Raw genomic sequence first — 16287 nt, 5'->3', positions numbered from 1 at the left:
TCCTAATTACAGCTTTGTAAATATGGATCGCTAATTGACCTTTACCTGGTTAGAACATTTGTATATTGTCTGTAACATAAGTGAATTTCTTTTGCTAGAATCATAAGTTCAGATTGCAATGAGGATGCTAGCAGATAAAGATAGAGGCAGTTATATCCCAAATTGTTCAGATCACCTAGAGCCATTGGCAAGAAAAACCAAGTGGGATTCCAGATCTTGAGGCACTAATTTACAAAGTGGTGGTCAGTCGTCTTAGAAGACAGTGTTGTTCCAATGAGTAAACAAAGGCACCTTTTGGTATCTGTATCTTAAAGCCCTAGGAGAAGAGCTTCAAGCTTGGTTAAAACATTTCTGTATGGACCCTTTTATATACAAAGGTTGCATTCAAAGCACTGTACAAATTTTGTGTCCCATGACAAATGTAAGTGAATGTTTTCCAAGCAGCTTTGAGAGAGATGGATGGGCAACTCAGAATTTGAGATGCTATTCAGTTTTATGTTCATTCGAATTGATTTTGATATCTGAACACAGAAGCACATAATTATTTGAATTTTATGGATATAAAAAGTAGTGTCAATTGTGAAGCCTCCATTTTATTACGGTAAAAATTAAAAGTGAAAATACAAAATTGTGGCAAATTTTTTGTGTAACAGAAATGAGGTCCATCTAGCATTTTGGCCCCCATGTAGATGGCAATATATGTTTTCTTCTGGAAAGTTAACGATAGAGGGTAACTTTCCCTTGGATCTGTCATTCACTTGTTTATGTAAACATATATGTGTATATGTACATGTATGTGTATGTATGTACTGTGTATGTATAGGTATGTATATATTTCAGTCTGTGCGGCCTGCTCATATTTACTACACTTTAAGTACTAGGTACAGTATATGCTTTAAAATTATAGCTCTGGAATCAGGCTGCCTGATTTGAGTCATGTTTCCATCCCTTACTAGCTTTAGATCTTAGGCCTTACTCTCAGTTTCCTCGTCTGAAAAGTGGGGAGGAATGTGAGAATAGTATCCAACTCAGGGTTATCTCGAGGATTAAATCTGTTAATTCTCCATCTTGGTTGATACTGTGCCTGATATCAAGTAAGTTCTAAATAAATGTTAGCTATTATAGTTCCGTCTCCAAATCTATTCCCTTTATATGTCAAAATTGACCCCATGCGTTAATCCCTGTTTAATTTAGACTGTGTATGATTTTGTGACTTCGGTCTCATCCCCTTTTGTTTAATAAAAATCCTAATATTCTGTCCTTGTGCTGTGTTCTTGTTTTTTCACTTCTAATTTTAGTGGCCTAGGTCTCAACCTTTTTCTAGCTGTACTGTTTTTCTTTAGGTAATTGGACTTTGATATTTCAGCCAGATGTGGGCTGCAGGTGTTGATCGTGTCTTTTTTCTTTTAAAACAGTGCTGAGACCCTTACCCGCTCCTCCCCTAAGTGATGTGCTGGAAGGAGCTGGAAGAAGCTTTGTAGATTGTTCAGCACAGTGCCCCAGTTTTTCAAAGCAGAAGGTTAGGGCCTGAGGCCGCAGCTCCTGCTGATGATGGACATTTGTTGTAAATTGAAAGACATTTTATTTCTCAACAGTACAGTTTATAGAGTAAAATAGTAAATGGATTATTAAATTTTGGCTTTTGGAGATACCAGGAAATTCTTATATTTATGAGAAACTGCTTTTGAATTGTAGGGAATATAGGTATATTTAATGGGAAATATGAAGAAAGTTCCCTTATAATTCTCTTTTCTTTGATATGTCTATGCTTTCTTACCCTCTTGCTTCTTTCTCTCTTTTAAAACTTTTATATACTAAAATGTTACTCAAAGCCATTCCTCCTTTGATTGTTCGTAGTGATTACCTTAGTTCAGGCTCTCATTACCAGTCATCTGGTCATTGCAGCAACTTTCTGTTGTACCCCCCTTCATTATTGCCATATCTCTGCTGCCACAGTTGCCTACCCAGACACATGGATCTAGTCACATCATTTCTTAACTCAGGAACCCTCGCGTTCTCTCTGTACCTAGTCCAGCCCTCAGACCCTCTTTTCTGTCCATCCACCCCCTTGCACGCATATACCCACATAGAGTGCATCAACTATTCCTGAAATACCAATTTTTAAAGCTGTTGTTCCTTGTTCCCCATAACTGCCCATTGAGAGTCCTCCTATTGTTTCTGAGCCAGTGTGCTTTTCCCAAGAAACTTTTCCAAATTATTGCAATAGAAATTACTCTTTTCCCCATACTTGCATAACACTTTGCTTCTTTTATTCCACTTGACCCAGATATCCTTATATTAGATGTCTGCCTCTCCTATATGTCATAGCAGGACTTATAAACTGCTGTGTTTCTCAGAGTATTGGCCTGTTTGAGTGCCATTTTTATTGTGAAATTAGGAAGATAGATTTCAATGAAGTTGGCCATCCACAAAAGGACAGATTGATTTCTGGTAAGCATAGGCCTTAGAGGTTTTTCTCTCTAGTAATAATCTAATGATAAAGAAGTTTATGATTGAGACTAGAGAAAACAGGGAGGCTAACATAAGCCTTATTTTTTTTTTTTTTTTTTTTTTTTGAGGGGAAAATGCCTACTTAGTGAAAGGCAATCTTCAGAGAAGCACTTTCTATTAGACACTTATGCAGGTGGGTTAAAGTCTACATAGAGACATCTAACTGTATGTTATAACATTGGGGGTAAACTAAGAAAGCCTCTTTGTTAAGTTAGCTCTATTCAATTATATTTCCTTGCAGTGTCTTAAAGAGTCATTCCTTTTATGTTCAGCTTTGTCTTGTTGTGTACAGATGTCCTTAGACAAAGGTATATTTTCATAAATCATATGCAGATCACTTGATTGAGATTTTCTTACAGATTTTGTGAAAGATTTTGTTTGGAAAACGTGGGTAAGAGTAAAGAACGTAATATTGAAACAGAGGAAGGGAAGAATGAAGAAAAAGAGATAAAAAGTTAAGAAAATAAAATTTGTGAAATGGAATTGGTCTAGGGTTGGCCGTATGTGTATGTTTAACATACACCTCCATGGGATCCTTTCCTGTTCACCATCTTTTCTGTTATAATTTGTTTTAGAAATAACAGTGATTTGGCTTTGTTAAAAACAAAGTTTATAATGATAAATAATGAATCTGTAAACAATTATAATTTAATACTGTATATTTGTTTACATCTCACTCAACTGTGAATGGTGCCATGTACAGTTTTGTGTGTATACATTTTGATGGATTTTAACTTTTTATAGTTTATGTATGTCTTATGGTAGTAAATGACAAAATGTGCATATATTTTATGCATTCTTGACATACCTTTTTCTTAATTTTTTCAATATCTCTAGGCTATATTGTTCGTCTGTGAGTTTTTTCAAATTATCACGAATCTTCAAATAATTTTCTAATAAATTCACTGAAAAAAATCCGCATATGTGTGAACCCATGCAGTTCAAGCCTGTGTTATTCAAAGGTCAGCTGTACATGCAAAAGATGGTTGAACACTATAGATACTTGTGTTTAATACCCTGCACTGAGGCCACCTACTTGTTCCTTTTCTGAGCCTCAGTGTTGGCTTCCTCTTAGCATATGGTTCCTAATAAGTTTGAGTATCTGAATACTCAGCCTACAGCAGATTAGTAGCAACAACTCTAAGTATGTTGTTGGGGGGCAGGGAGAAAAGAGGATGAAGTAACAAGTGGCAGATACCATTAGGGGAGGTGGCAGAGAAACTAAAAAGTGGAAGATACTATCCAGGTACGAGAGACAGACTAACAAACATTGAAAACAGAGAGACTTGAATGGTTTAAATGAATGGTTTGAAATGACAGCTGGCTAGGACACAGGGTTTTCGGGTTTATGGGTGGACATAGAGACAGATATGATAGAATCTTAGTTATTTGTTAAGAGATCACCTTTTGTGATGAGGAAGTGAAACTAGAGGCAATTAGAAGATAATTGGGAAGTAACAGGAACCTGAATTACAGCAGAGGTAGTGGGAGTAAGAATTCTAGAGGCAAAATTGGTAGGATTGGTAAGGCAGATAAAAGTTGAGGACTCATTTCTTCATTCATATTCCCTTTCCTCAGGTTTATTATTAACCACATACTCATGTCAGGCACGGGGGTATAGAGATGAATAACTAAGACTTGGTTTCTGTCTTTTAACAGCTGTTCAGTCTGTAGGGAAGACACATGCAAACAAGTGATTGCAAACCACTGCAGTGAGGTGCATGATAACTGTGATAAGTGGTGGTGGAAGGCACATAGTGAGAGCTTGTGTTTGGGTGGATTGGGAAGAGCTTCACAGCAGAGTGTTCGCCTGAGCTGACCAGCAAATGGGTGGGGGTTCTGCAGGAAACGAACGCCCTGGGTTCCAAGGTAGGAAAGGACATTCCAGTCAGGGAAGAGGATGCTGTGGTCAGGAAGTTGTAAATAATTTGGTGTGGCCAAAGCACAAATGTGTAGAATTGTGTCAGAAAGTGAAACTAGAGTCGGATCTGGGAAGGTTTGATTGCAAGGTTGAAGAATTTGGCTTTAATTTTGTAGAAGCAGTTGGGGACTCCGGAAGAGTATTTAGGCAGGGAAAATAGTATCATTGCTTTTTGGATACTAGTGTTGTGACGGAAGGTAGGGCAGAAAAAAGACTGGAAAACCTTTTGAGTTTGCTAAAAGAGTAGATGCAACAAATAACTGAGAGTGGTGGTGGGAATGGAAGAAAGGGGAGGCCACGTTCTGGAGGTGGAATCAAGGGGAACTTGGTGCCTAGGTATGGAAATGAGGCAAGGAGTGAGAAAGAGAAATAGGGGATCCTCTGGTTCTAGTTATGGGACACTGGGAATATAGATGTGCCATGAGGAAGCAGATCATTTAGAGGGAAATAAAGACCCAGTTTTTTAACACAAGTGTGAGGCAGATATACTTTAACAACTGGGAGAAAAATAAAGTTAGATCTATTCTCATACTGAATACTAACCAGAATAAAGTGATAATAAAAAATTTTTTATTATATGAATGAACTATACACATGAAGAAAATAGCGGCAAATCTTTATCTCATCATTATGAAGAAGAGGATAAGAGTGGTGGAAGAACTCTCAAAGGGGAAAATGGATGGATTCAATTACATGAAAACTGACAGCGTCTTTATGCTGGTAGACAGCTAAAAGGCAAACAGGAGGCTTGGGAGAGGTGATTGTAATAATGTGATAAAGGGTTGGTGTCTTAATATATTGAGTTCAGATCAATTGATAAAAACAGTACAATTCAATAAGAAAAAACTGGGGCTAAGATTATAAACAGACACTTCACAAGATAACTAAGGATAATAATTATATGTTTAATTTAGCTGGACTAAAAAAGATGCAGATTAAAATAACAATGAAATATTTTCAACTATAAAATTTATAAATATTAAAAGAAAATTAGGCTTAGAACAATTTTGAAAAAGTTAGCATATTTATACATTGCTAGTGGGAATTCAAATTTTGTTCACCATTTTGGAGGGCAGTTTTGTAATGTAAATCAGAAGACTTCTTTTCACTTTGGCCCAACAATTTGACTTTTTGGAGGTTTGTCTAAAGGAAGTAATTGGACAGCTCTTACAAAAGAGTGATAGATAGGATGAGAACCAGAACAAGAATGGTATCATTTCAGCCAGCAAGCTGGGCGTGGTGACTCACACCTGTAATCCCAGCACTTTGGAAGGCGGAGGTGGGCAGATCACTTGAGGTCAGGAGTTTGAAACCAGCCTGACCAACAAGGTGAAACCTTGTCCCTACTTAAAAAAAAAAAAGAAAACAGGCGTGGTGGTAGGCGCCTGTAATCCCAGCTACTCAGGAGGCTGAGACAAGAGAATCGTTTGAACCCGGGGGGCGGAAGTTACGGGGAGCCAAGATTGCAACATTGCACTCCAGCCTGGGCAACAAGAGTGAAACGTCATCTCAAAAAAAAAAAAAAAAAGTTTCAGACGGCAGAGAGTTTCAAGTAGAGAGACGTCAGTGATACTGAAGAGAGATAAAGTAGTGTGCGGGTCTGAGACGAGCTATTAGGTTTAGCAGTTAGACATTCATAACCACAGTGAAACTAGTCTCAGTGGCTGATGGAGGTAGAAGCCCTTTTAGGTAAGGAGTTGACAACTGGAGCATGGTATTTTTCAAAACTATTGGAAGTGAAATGGAGGTGAGGGAAAGGGTAACCATTGTAGAAGAATGATGTGTTTTTATTTTTAAAGTTGATAAGACATGAATGTTTTTGTACACGATGGGGAGAAAGTTAGAGATTGAAGGAAGATGAGATAAATGACAAAGGCTTCCAAAGGGATGAGCCCAGGTGGAGGAGAAACTAGCTTTTGGAAAGGAGAGGGAGAGATACGACGAAAGAAGAAAGGAGTTAAGGATGTAGATAGATGCAAATCATAAACCTGTAAACATGGGGGTGAAAAATGTTTTGTTAATGGGGTGGAATGCTGTCCCCTCTGATTGTCTCACTTCCTACCAAAATACAAGATTTCCCCTTTTCATATAGCATATTTTCTCAAAAGAATTGTCTATACTCTTTACTCCTCCCTTCCAGTTCTCACTTGAACTCATTCCAGTGTCTCCACCAAAACTATTAAGGTCACCAATGAATTCATGCTTCTAAATCCAGTGCTTAATTCTCAGTCCTAATCTTATTTTACTTGCTTACAGGATTTGACACAGTTGATTATTTCTTCCTCCTTGGAACACTTTATCTCTTTCTCCATACAATACTCTCCTAATTTTCTTTCAGTCACAATGACCACTCCTCTCTGCCTGGTCTTCTTCATCCCCCAGAAAGGTGCCAAGGCGGAGTCCTGAATCAGCCCTTCTCTTGGCTGCTTACACTCATCCACACTCTTTTAGGGATCTTTTTCAATCCTATGACTTTTCGTACCATCTTTACACCAGCGTCTCCTAATTTATATCATCTTCCCAGTCCTCGTCTTTGTACTGGACTTGTGTGTGCAACTGTCTATTCAGTGTCTCTTCTTAGAAATCTAACAGGCAGTCCAACTTTTACATATTCCAACCTAAGCATACCCGTTAAACCCGCTCTCTTACAGACTTGTGCGTTTCAGTTATACTAACCCCATCTTTCCAGTTGCTCAGATCAGAAATCTTGGTGTCAGCATTCTCAGCAAACTATCACAAGAACAGAAAACCAAACACCTCATGTTTTCACTCATAAGTGGGAATTGAAAAATGAGAACACTTGGACACAGGAAGGGGAACATCACACACCGGGGCCTGTTGTGGGGTGGGGGGACAGGGGAGGGGTAGCATTAGGAGATACACATAATGTAAATGATGAGTTAATGGGTGCAGCACACCAACATGGCACATGTATACATATATAACAAACCTACACATTGTACACATGTACCCTAGAACTTAAAGTATAATAATAATTAAAAAAAAAATATTGGTGTCACCCTTGACTTCTCCCCCTCCCATCAGCCCATGAACACATTTTATTAATCAGCAAACCATATTGATTCTACCTTCAGAATATATCCAAAATTGAGTAATTTCTCACTATCTTGACTATGTTCATCATGTCCAATCTACCACCATCTATGGCTCAGAATATTTCAGTAGGCTTTTAATTGCTCCTGCCTTTGACCCGTTCAGATTATTTTCAGCATAGCAGCCAATGATCTGTTAAAATCTGACTCAGAGTAAAAACCAAAGTTTTTAAGGCCCTACAAGATTTAGTAAGCCCAGTTACCATTCTGATGTCTTGTCTTCTCTGAGCTTTCTTCGTTTTATCTGTGCTTGCCTCCTTACTGTTCTTTGAACACACCAGGGACATTCTCGCCTCAGGGCCATTGTAACTATCGTTTCATTTGCCTGTAACAAACATTTTTACACCAGATACCTGCATGGCTTTCTAGTTACACTTCTTTTTGGTTTTAAATTCAAATGCCACCTTCTCAGTGAGTTCTTCCTTGATCATGCTATTTAAAATAACTGTCCTTTGACTTCCCTACCTTGCTTTCTTTTACTCTGTAAAACTTTTCAGCATCTAAAATACTGCATTTCATTTCTTCTTGTATATTGTCTATCCTCCACACTCCACCCTCTCCCCCATCCCATCCACATGTTAACTTCACAAGGGCAGGGATTTTTGTCTGTCCAGTGAACACTGTGGCTCCTCTCATACCTGTCATCCTTCGACTTTTATGTATTATGTGACACTTGTGAATTTGGGGCATTATCCAGTAATTACAAATTGCCCCAACTTGGCCGGGCGCAGTGGCTTACGCCTATAATCTCAGCACTTTGGGAGGCGGAGGAGGGCGGGTCACGAGGTCAGGAGTTGGAAACCATCCTAGCTAACACGGTGAAACCCTGTCTCTACTAAAAATACAGAAAAAATTAGCCAGGCATGGTGGCGGGCACCTGTAGTCCCAGCTACTCAGGAAGCTGAGGCAGGAGAATGGTGTGAACCCGGGAGGCAGAGCTTGCAGTAAACCAAGATCGCAGCACTGGACTCCAGCCTGGGCCACAGAATAAGACTCCATCTCACAAAAAAAAAAAAGAAAGAAAGAAAGAAAGAAATTGCCCCAGCTCAGCTGGCTGGTAAAGAGTGTTGCTGTTGAAGAAAGCCCACGTGTTGGAGGTGCTGGAGAAGTCTTTCTTTTTGGAGTAAAGTTCTTTCCACAACGGTCTTTTCTTATTATCAGAGATTCATCTAGATGTTATTGGAAAGGTTTAGCGTGATATTTAATATATGTCCTTTTTGAAATAATTTTATGTAATTTTGTTTCCAAGTTAAGGTAACACGATTTAGTGTAACTTTGAAAGTATAACTTTAGTATAACTGTCTCAGTGTAGGAATTAGGCAGGTAACCCAGTTTGGTTTTTGCCTTCATCCTTTTGCACTAAAAAAACCTTTTTCATCATGGCTTAGGAGAATTTCAAAATTAGGAGAACAAAAGGTGAAGGGCATTTAAGATTTTAAATTTTCTATTAGCCACAATTTGACCTCCCTTATATAGAGTATTTAAAAGATTAAACTTATCAAGAAAAAAAAAAATGAGCAAATACTGAGACTAAAAGGTAAATATACCAATGTTTTGTTATATATAAACAGATACAGAATCATGTTTTAGAGCTAAATTCAAACTCCCTCTGTGTGTGTATGTGATTAATTACTGTTTAAGCAAAGCCAATAGATTATAGTTATAGCCAGTTTATAGAATAAAATTTATGTGAAGCTCCCATATGATATGGTAAATATTTCTATGCAGCTAAATATCCAGATACACTTCTTCCAGTAGGAAAAGGCTCTGGGGAAAGAACTTTATTCCAGGAAAGACAGACTCCTATAGCAAGGCTCAATCAAGCATTTTTCCATTTTCAGTTTTTGCTTTTCCAAAAAGATTGTTGGTTATTGACTGCTACTTCTTGTGAAGGAAGGGTTTTAGACCTCTTCGATGCTCTGTATCAGTCATTTCCCTCCGTTTCTTTCATCGAATCCACAAGGTCAAAACTATTTTCACAATGCCTTTCTCACTCTTTTTTGCACAAATGTCTAGTAGAATTTTCCAGACCTCACATGTGAGCTCATGAAAGATTAAAAACAGAAACATATATGAGACTCCAGATTTACAAAAATGTAAAATAATGTATTTCTTCTCACTATGTTTTTTATTTTGAAAAAAATTGTTTTCCATAAAAATGTTAACCTACTGGGTTTTTTTATTAACATGGATATTTGAATTTTTATTACTAATGTAATAAGTGATAAAAGCTATTTGGGAACTTCAGTAATTTTTAAATTACACTTTTTATTTTGAGATAATTGTAGATTCACTTACAGTTGTAAGAAGAAATAATACAGAGAGATCCCATGTACCCTTTATCCAGTTTCCCCCAATAGTAGCATTTTGCAGAACTATAGTACAGTATCACAACCAGGATATTGGCATTGATACAATTTCCATTGTCACATAGCCCCTTGTGTTGCCCTATTATTTGCCCCAACCCTTCTTGATCCTTGGCAACTACTAATCCATTTCTATAATTTTGTCATTTCAAGAATGTTGTGTACATGGAACAATATACAGTATGCAGCTTTTTAGCATTGGCTTTTTTCGCTCATAATTTTCTGGAGATTCACAGAGGTTGTTGTTTATATTAATAGTTCATTCCTTTTTATTGCTGAGTAAAATTCTGTGGTATAGATGTGCCACAGTTTGTTTACCCATTCATCAGTGGAAGGACATCTGAGTTGTTTTGTGGTTTCTGGCTATTACAAATAAAAGTTGCTAGAAACATTCGTGCACAAGTTTTTGTGTGAATGTAAGTTTTCACCTCTCTGGGATAAATGTTTAAAGGTACAGTTGCTGGATTATGTGGTAGTTGTGTGAGTTTTTTAAGGAAACTGCCAAACTTGTCCAGAGTGGATAAAAGGATTCTGAAGTCAAACAAGTTTGACAGCACTGCTTTATACAAAAGCAGCTATCAAAGCTGATATGTGACATATACAATGAGAGAATTTTCTTGTGTTGATACCAAGTAAGGAAACTTTTTTCCCTTACCCCTTTGAAGATTAAAGGGAGTATTACCTTATTCTTTGTGCATTTGTAAATTAATGGGCTGGGTTCATATGTTGATTCCTTTGAAGTGCCACAAATGCACATCATTTCCTCATATATCAATATAGTTATACATATCAGGACTCTTTTGCATTTCAAGATCATGTATGATCCTGAGAACAATCTTTTAAATGCCTCGTATGTCTTAAGAATTGGGAATACAAAAGATTAAAAAGACTATTTTTACCCTCAAAGAGGAGGGGAGGCAGATGAGCAAACATGCACTGTAGGAATTGCTGAAGGGAAAATAGGTGCAAAGGGCAGCAGGAACAGAAGGGAAGGGGGAGCACTCAAGAGTAGGAGGAGGCAGAATTTGAGCTGAAGCTAAGGAATGAGGAAGATGGGCCAGGAGGACTTGAGAGGGAGGGTATTCTTAGACCCCTGGTACCGATGAGGTAAGGGAACCACATCTGTTTCCTGTCTAACCTTTGGTGGTAACTCTTAGCTCATCATGTTTTTCCCTGGGCTGGATCTCTTAGGTTAGGGCCAGTGAAGACCCTTTAAATCTGAGTCAGGAGTAACATCAAGAGAAATGAACTGAATAATACATAGTTTTGGAGTATGCAAACTGATGGTGGAAAACCATAGTTCTTTCCGAGAGTCTTTTGGATATTCTTATCCCTTAAACCAGGAAGATCAAGCATGTCAATCTTAACTGGAATTAGGTAGTAAACTGTCTTCCTATTGCACTGGCTATTTTTCAAGATATTATTTTAAATGTGTTGTAATAATCCCACCCAAGCTAACAGCTTCCTTCTCTTTACTATTCCAGCAATACTGTTAAACAGATTATACAGTTAGAAAAGATGCACATTATGCTACACTTTATATTTTAGGAAATGTTTGAGACATTTAACTTGTACTTGAATATTTCACACTGTTCACAGATATATAGTATCTGAACTCAAGCATATATGAACGTGGGCATATCCTCCTGTATGCATAGATGTAGTTTTGTTACCTAAACTTGCTAAGAGAAAGCATTATTGTCACCCAGTTGGTATTTCAACATTATTGAGCTCCTCCCCTGTGGGAGGCTCACTCTTAAGAGCTGATAGTTCAGTGAGGGACCCCGGTGTGAGAGTAGTGTAAGGCAGTACAGCCAACTTGCACACAGAGCAGAAAGAGAAAGATCTGCCTGAACTGGCAGAAGAGGGGTGGAATTGGGACTTAGAGAAGTGAGGTCAGGATGCCTTTCTCCTTGCAAAACTCATACTCTAAAGCTTTCATGGAATATCTTTCCTATTGTGTTATTTTAAGCCAGAAGGAACTGGGTTTATCTTCCTTCTTTCTTACTAAGTAGCTATATGCTATATGGCTTTGCACAAATAATAAAATCTGTCTGAACATTTGATTCTTTATTGTTAATAATAGATAAGACATTGCGCCTATGATTTGCTGGATACAGCAGTATATATGTGTATATATACACGTGTATATATATCTGAACTTATAGATGTTTTATATAGACATATATTGCCTTATATATAATTACATATAAGTATATACTTACATAATATATATACTTACATATTATATGTAAGTATATATACATATATGTGTTTATATACTTATATATAGATACATATATGTGTTTATATACATGTGTGTATATACTTATATATACATATATTATGTATATACTTATATATACATATATTATGTATATACTTATATATACATATATTATGTATATACTTATATATACACATGTGTGTATATACTTATGTGTGTATACATATATGTGCTTACATATACATATATGTATATATACTTACACGTATATATATATATGTGCTTATATATACATGTATATACATATATGTGCTTATATATACACGTACATACATATGTGCTTATATATACATATATGTGCTTATATACACGTATGCATGTATACTTATATATACACATATATACTTATATAGACATATACATATATAATTATGTAAGTCAACATAAAGAATAAGTGTATATACATACTTATTCTTTATGTTGACTCTTTGAGATAGACCACTGTTACTAAGTGGGAACATGTTAATTTTCCTCATGAAAAGTGTTTTGATAAAATGAAAATAAAGAACTGAAGTTATTTAGAGATTTAGAAAGTAGCTAAAATATAATCGTCTTAAATACTTTCTTAGTCATCATGTGGGAGGCTAGAATTGTATTTTTCTTGAGGAAAAGAAAAATTAGAATAAACACTATCACAAAGAGGAGTTAAAAATAAGTGAATATTCTTGCTAATTGGTAGTTCTTGTTAATTGGGTAGGAAACAAGAATCTGCAGAAATTCCGTATTAAAATACCTAGCTTGAACCCGACTGTCTGGCTGAGATACATGATGTTTCCTTAATCTCATGCACTTAGCACTGGCATATTAAAAGGTATGATGCTTAACGGGAGAAGAGCATGAATTATAAAATGCAAGAAATGTTTGGTTTATTGATGTTGGTATTGATAGGAGTTTACAGGCTGCTAGTATTTTTTTTTTTTTTAATTTTTTTTTATTTTTATATATATATATTTTTTTTGAGATGGAGTCTTGCTCTGTTGCTCAGGCTGGAGTGCAGTGGTGCGATCTCGGCTCACTGCAAGGTCCGCCTCCCGGGTTCATGCCATTCTCCTGCCTCAGCCTCTCGAGTAGCTGGGACTACAGGTGCCCGCCACCGTGCCCGGCTGATTTTTTTTTTGTATTTTTAGTAGAGACAGGGTTTCACTGTATTAGCCAGAATGGTCTCGATCTCCTGACCTCATGATCCACCCACCTCGGCCTCCCAAAGTGCTGGGATTACAGGCGTGAGCCACTGCACCCGGCCCTTTTTTTTTTTTTCCTGAGACCAAGTCTTGCTCTGTCACCCGACTGGAGTGCAGTGGCATGATCTCTGTTCACGACAACCTCTGCCACCTCCTAGGCTCAAGCAATTCTCCTGCGTCAGCCTCCTAAGTAGTTGGGACTACAGCTACCCACCACCACGGCCAGCTAATTTTTATATTTTTAGTAGCAATGGGGTTTCACCATATTGGCCAGGCTGGTCTCGAACTCCTGACCTCAAGTGATCTACCCGCCTCAGCCTCTTAAAGTGCTGCGATTACAGGCGTGAGCTACCATGCCCAGCCTTGCTAGTATTATTTTATTAGTTCTTAAAAACACAATTTATCTGAGGCCACCTGTCCCGCCTGAATCCTATGCCACCACCTCCTAATTTATGGCAGTTGTTAAATCTGTTGAAACATTAATGTTGTTTTTCTTTTAAAATTTTTATTTATATGGAGACAAGATCTCACTTCGTTGCCCAGGCTGGAGTGCAGTGATGCAATCTTGGCTCACTGCAGCCTGAAAGTACTGGGCTCAAGCAATCCTCCTGCCTCAGCCTCCCAAGTAACTGAGATTACAGGCATGCGCCACCATGCCTGGCTAATTTTCTTACTTTTTGTAGAGACAGGGTCTCACCATGTTGCCAGGCTGGTCTCAAACTCCTGGGCTCAAGAGATCTTCCCACCTCGGCCTCCTGAGTAGCTGGGACTGCAGGCGCATGCCACCATGCCTAACTACTTTTTTTTTTTTTTCTGTAGAGACAGGGTCCTACATATTGCCCAGGCTAGTCTCGAACTCCTGACTCAAGCAGTCCTCCCACCTCAGCCTCCCAAAGTGCTGGCATTACAGCTGTGAGCCTCTGCACCTGGCCTACTTTAACGTTTTTCCAATGAATACTTTAAATAAATAAGGAAATACATATATGTGATTGGAGAATTTTGTTATTGAAATAGAAATGCTAGTAGCCTTAACATGGAATCCTACTCTTAAGGTTCTTGTGGCAGGCGCACTAAGTTCTAGAATTCCCCTCCCCTAAGTGTGTTTTCTTTGCCACACAGTTTTACCTGCTTCATATTCCCTGAATGTGCTGTGTACCCTCAAGCCCCTGCAACTTAACCGATGCTTTTTTTCACCCAAGATGCCCTTGTCCGTTTTTTCTCTCTGGCTGATACTTCCTGTCACAACTCAGCAGTCCCATGGTTTTTTTCCCTTTTGAAATTATTTCCGGCCACAAAGCCAGAGTTAGATGCCAATTCTTTTCATGTCTCTCCATATTCACATAACACCCTGTGCATAACTTTCTTAGAGTACTTACTAAATTGAATTTTAATGATGGGTTTTAACTGTCCTCTCCCTACCTCTTCTCTCTCGATGTTCAATGTTTGGTACATTCTAGAGCCTCTTATGTAAATATTTACAGAAGAAGAAATACAGAGCTCCTGCCTTTGGAGTTGAATATTTAATCCCTGATCCTTCAGCAGCAGGAAGATGGAAACCATTAGGTGAGGGGAGCATTCCTGGCTAGGCTCGCACTACCCTACCCTAGGGGGAGGCTGTTGTAAGAGTTATATTGGAGGGCCGGGTGCAGTGACTTAAACCTGTAATCCCAGCACTTTGGGAGGCCAAGTCGGGTGGATCACCTGAGGTAAGGAGTTTGAGACCTGCCTGGCCAATATGGTGAAACCCCATGTCTACTAATAATACAAAAATTAGCCAGGTGTGGTGGCAGGCACCTGTAATCCCAGCTGCTCGGGAGGCTGAGGCAGGAGAATAGCTTGAACCTGGGAGGCAGAGGTCGCAGTGAGCCAAGATGGTGCCACTGCACTCCAGCCTGGGCAACAGATCAAACTTAAAAAAAAAAGACGCGCGCACACACACACACACACACACACACACACACACACACACACACACACACACTGCTGCTCTGAGTAAGCGAGCCCAAATCGAAGTACAGAGTACTATGAGATGAAATTGAAATGTATAACATACCTTATTTCTTTAATTGAATTTTGGCAGGTGTTTTTCTTTTAGTGGAATAAAATAGTATTGTACTTTTCAGCGTTTGCACTATTTATATATGCTATGCAGATGTATCTTTCTATAATCTGTTACATATGGAGAGAGTATTCAAATCATACATATTTTGAAATTCATTTTTTCCTGTAGTGCTGAGCAAAGGTCATTTATTATTATTACACTCTAAGTTCTAGGATACATGTGCAGAACGTGCAAGTTTGTTACATAGGTATGACAAGTGCCATGGTGGTTTGCTGCACCCATAAACCCGTCATCTACATTAGGTATTACTCCTAATGCTATCCCTCTGCTAGCCCCCCATCTCCTGACAGGCCCCAGTGTGTGACGTTCCCCTCCCTGTGTCCATGTGTTCTCATTGTTCAGCTCCCACTTACGAGTGAGAAAATGTGGTGTTTGGTTTTCTGTTCCTGTGTTCGTTGATTCTGCATTGTCCTTGAAACTACATTTCAGAGACACAATCTTTGTTATTGTACTGTAAATGCATAAACTCAATCAGAAGCAAAGAAGCGTGTTTAGGATGACATGCAAATTTATTATATACCTCAAAAAGCATTACTATTAGCACTATTAATTGGCTTTAAAACTACCATTGAACAGTGACGTATTTAGGATTTCAGTCAGTAAAACAAATCGATTGTTTCTTATGTCACACTATATATTATATGGTGTCTTTACCTTTCAGCAAAAGTTGTTTTTTTAATCAAGAACTTGACAGTGGGGTCCAGGCACAGTGGCTCACACCAGTAATCCTAGCACTTTGGGAGGGCTGATTGCTTGAGTCCAGGAGTTCAAGACCACCTTATGACT

General features: G+C 38.2%; 1 protein-coding gene across 3 annotated transcripts in view; it reads left to right on the top strand.

Moving 5' to 3' along the window:
- LNX2 (ligand of numb-protein X 2) overlaps nt 1–16287 on the top strand; it is a 74724-nt gene that overhangs the window by 22343 nt on the left and 36094 nt on the right. The gene's annotated exons all lie outside the window — the stretch shown is intronic.

Source organism: Rhinopithecus roxellana, chromosome 18 (genome assembly GCF_007565055.1).
Source record: "Rhinopithecus roxellana isolate Shanxi Qingling chromosome 18, ASM756505v1, whole genome shotgun sequence".
In the NCBI taxonomy this organism is placed as follows: Eukaryota; Metazoa; Chordata; class Mammalia; order Primates; family Cercopithecidae; genus Rhinopithecus; species Rhinopithecus roxellana.
Note: the sequence above shows the minus strand (reverse complement) of the source record. Positions and strands in the feature narration are given on the sequence as shown.